The sequence below is a fragment of the Rhincodon typus genome, chromosome 15 (genome assembly GCF_021869965.1).
Source record: "Rhincodon typus isolate 14 chromosome 15, sRhiTyp1.1, whole genome shotgun sequence".
NCBI lineage: Eukaryota > Metazoa > Chordata > Chondrichthyes > Orectolobiformes > Rhincodontidae > Rhincodon > Rhincodon typus.
Window position 1 is genome coordinate 54,355,351 of NC_063346.1, and position 4,610 is coordinate 54,359,960.

Here is a 4,610-nt window from a genome sequence, read left to right on the forward strand (position 1 = left end):
GGCTGAGGGCTGACATTATAGGGGTTTATAAAATCATGAGGGCCGTGGATAGTCTGAAGAGCCAATGTCGTTTTCCCAGGGTGTAGGAGTCCAAAACTAGAGGGCATATGTTTAAGATGAGACGGGATAGAATTAAAAGGGGCCTAAGGAGTAAACTTTTCACACAGAGGGTGGTGTTTGGATGGGACAAGCTGCCTGAAGAAGTGGTGGATGCTGGTACAATTACAACACTTAAAAGGCATCTGGATGAGTCCATGAGCAGGAATAGTTTAGAGGCATATGGGCTACATCCTGGCAAATGGGACTAGATTCATTTAGACATGTCTTGTCGGCATGGCCAATTTGATCTGAAATGTCTGTTTTCATGCTGTACATCTCTACGACCCTATGACTCTAATGCAGCATGATGGGGTTCAGTGTTGTGGGCACAACTGTTTACAATATGTATTGATGACTTGAATGAGGAAAGTACATGTTCTATAGCCAGGATTGCAGATGGTACAAAAAAAAAGTTGGGATATCAAGACATGAGGGTGACACAGGGTTTGCAGAGAAGTATAAAAAGTTACATGAGCAGGCAATCATTTGATAAAAATGTGAAGGAGTACATTTTGCCAGGAAAAATAGAGGACCTGAATACCATTTAAATGAATAAAGACTGAAGAAAGCTATGAAACAGAGAGATTTTTGAGTCCTTGTCCATGAATCACAAATAGCTAGAATCCAAGCTCAACAGTTAATATGGAAGGCAAATAGAATGCTGAAAGATAAAAGATTCTTCTGGGACCTGACAGGTTAGATGCTGAAAGATTGCATCCCCTCGTGGGAAAGTGTCAGATAGAGGACATAATCTCAGAATCATGGATTGCACATTTAAGACAAAGATGCAAAGAACTTCTTCTCTCAGAGGGTCGTGAATCTGTGGAATTCCTTCCCACACAACCTTTAAAACTGAGTTTTTAATGATATTCAAGTCTGCGATAGATTTTTAAATAGTTAATGGAATCAAGAGTTATGGTGAAAAAGCAGGAAATTAGATTATTAGATCAGTCATTACCTCACTGAAGGTGGAGCAGACCTGATGAACTGAAAGTCCGACTTCTGCTCTAATGTGTTATGGCCTTGTGGTTTGTATTTTTCACTCTGGGCACCTCCACAATGCGTACACTATTCTTTCCTACTGCTCCCATCTACCCCAACACTCTTAGGTCAGCAACATAAAAGCAATTCTACAGCCCCCTTCAATTCCGATGAAGAGTTCCTACTGGACTCATTACATTGACATCGCTTCTCTATCCACTGCCAGACGGGCTGAGTTTCTTTCAAATCCAAAACAGGAGAATATTTTCAAAATCTAAGCTGAATATTCGTAAATGAAAAGAGGAAACATTTCTTTTTCACATAAAGATTCATTGGAATCTGGAAATTGCTCTCCAAAAGGCCGAAGATGTGACCTTTTAAGATTGTGAAAAAAGATTTGTGGTCATTGATATTATTCATGAATCGGGAGCCGTACAAATGAAAGGTGTGGGGGTGCAAACAGCCATAATCGAACTAAATGATGAATCAGAATACATAGGCTGAATGTTGTACTGTATTCCTGATCATATAACTCAGTTGAAGAAACAATTGTAGATACATACTACTCCATGTGCATTAACTTTACAAAGGTTTAAAAACAGTAAAATTATATGTGGTAACTCTGTGAAACCGTGAAAAAATGCTTTAAGTAGCCTACCTTCCTGATTCTCCGGTATATTCACCAACTATTTGCCGCAGTAATTGCAGAAATTTGGATGAATGCTGAATCGAAATATAGTCCAATTCATTTAACTTGATCAATGCTCAATAGGGACATTGATCATATGATATAAACTACAATGTAAACTCCTGTAACATTTCAACTCAGCAGGCTTGTAAACAAATATATTTTCTATAACATTTCAAACTTCATGCCTGGTTGATTCAGTGTATCTCTAATGTCAAATAGCTTTGATTAATTGAAGCACGAATGTGCTTTGGACAACTTTGTCAGACAGTTGGTGGAATCTGGTACGTTTGATTTGACAAGAGTGCTGCATTGAGTAGAGCCTGGATCCAAAGTGATTCTGCTGACGTCCTCAGTGTGAAAGTTCCAATCTGGAATGGTTTGTTGTGTACGAATGAGGAGGCGGATTTACTGTTTCACATCCAAATATTTAACTTCGGGGAAATATCTTTAGAAACTGGAAAATGGTTAAAACGAGGAAGACCAGCAATAAGTTCATTGGTCATTGATTTCGACCTTAGAAGAGAGCCAATGTCCAGGTTAAAAAAAAATCAAACGCCCACACCCCAGACCAATTCATTAATTTTCAACAAAAAATAGAGAACAAGCAAAGGGAAAAGTAGCGACGAAAATGGCAATGTGTGTGTGGAGCCTGAGGACACAGCTGAGGTTTTTAATGAGTACTTTGCATATGTAATCACACAAGAGACGGACGATGTAGGTCAGGAAGACATAGTGTCATATATTTCAACGAATTACAGTTGAAAGGGAGGAGGTATTAACAGTTTTAACGTTATTGAAAGTAGATGAATCCTTAGTTCCCTGTAAGAAGTGCCCAAGGCTTTTGTGGGAGGCAAGGGAGTAAATTGTGGGGTCTTTGCCATTCATATTTAAATTCTCTCTGGCCACAACGGGGATGCCAGAAGATTGGAGGATAGCTAATGTGGTACCTTTTATCAGTAAAAAATGGCAGAGATAAACACAGAAACTACAAGCCTTGGTGTTTAACATCTGTGGTGGTGAAACTATTTTGATAAAAGTAAGAGTAGAAATCGGAGGATCGAGTAGACAAATGCATGGCTGAGGAGCTGTTGCAGGGGAGAAGGATTCACATTTTTGGATCATTGGAATCTCTTCTGGGATGGAAGTGACCTGTATAAGAAGGACGGATTACACCTGAATTGGAAGGGGATGAACATCCCGGAGGGGAGATTTGCTAGTGCTGTTCGGGAGGATTTAAACGAGCAAGGTTGTTGGGATTTGTGGGTGCACGTGGAACCTGGAGAGATGGTGAGGAAAGAGATCAATCTCAGAATGGTACAGTTGGGAAAAGAAGTCAAATAATCAGGAAAGGCAGGAAAAAAAGCAGGGAACAAGGTAGGACTGGAAAATTAATGTGCATTTATTTCAAATGCAAGAGCCCTAACAGGTAAGGCAGATGAATTCAGGGCATGGTTGGGAACATGGGATTGGGATATCATAGTAATTACAGAGATGTGGCTCAGGCATGAATAGGTCTAGCAATTTAATGTTCCAGGGTATAGATGCTATAGGAAGGATAGAAAGGGGGTGCAAGAGAGGAGGGGGAGCAACGTTTTTGATTAAGCATAAAATTGTGGCTGTACTTCGGGAGGATATTCTGGTGAATACTTCCAGGGAAGTTTATTGGGTAGAACTGAGAAACAAAAAAAGGATGCTCATCTTATTGGGATTATTCTATAAACCCCAATCCCCACCCAATAGTCATTGGAAAATTGAGAAACTAATCTGTGAGGAGATCTCAGTTATTTGTAAATTAATAGGGTGATAATGGTAGAGGATTTTAAAATTCCAAACATAGACTGGGACTGCCACAGTGTTAAAGGCTTGGATGGAGAGGAATTTATTAAGTGTGTGCAAGAACATTTTCTTATGCAGCATTTGGATGTACCTATTAGAGAAGGTGCAAGACTTGATCTACTGTTGGGAAATAAGACTGGGCAGGTGACTTGGCGAGCACTTTGGTGCCAGTGACCATAATTCTATTAGTTGTAAAATAGTGATGGAAAAGGATAGACTGGATCTAAAAGTTGAGTTTCTAATTTGGAGGAAGGCCAATTGTGAGGAGTTTAGGCAAGAACTTTCCAAAGTTGACTGACTGTGGATGCTCGCAGGTAAAGGAACAACTGGAAAATGGGCAGCCCTCAAAAATGTCATGACTAGAGTCCAGAGACAGTATGTTCCTATTAGGGTGAAGGGCAAGGCTGGTAGCATGTGGCAAGGCTGGTAGCATGTACAAATGCTGGATGACTAGAGAATTTGAGGCTTTGGTTAAGAATAAAAAGGAAGGTACAGACAGCAAGATTGAGTGAATCCCTGGAAAAGTACCAAGGTAGTAGGAGTACACTTAAGATGGAAATCAGGAGGGCAAAAAGGGGGCATGAGTTAATTTTTGCAAACAGGGTTAAGGAGCATTCAGAGGGATTCTACAAATATATTAAGGACAAAAGGGTAACTAGGGAGAAAATAAGGCCGCTTAAAAATCAACAAGGCCACTTATATGTGGAACCACAGGAGAAGGGGGAGATCTAAACAAATATTCTACATCAGTGTTTACTGTGGAGAAGTGTGTGGATGATAGAGAACGTGGGGAAATAAGTAATGACATCTTGAAAAATGTCCATATTACAGAGAACGTCTTAAAACGCATTAAAAACTAAAAGAACTGCGAATGCTGTAAATCAGGAACAAGAACAAAGTTGCTGGGAAAGCTCAGCAGGTCTGGCAGCATCTGTGAAGGAGAAAACAGAGTTAAAGTTTCGGGTCCGGTTACCCTTCCTCAGAACTCAGGAAGGTTCTGAGG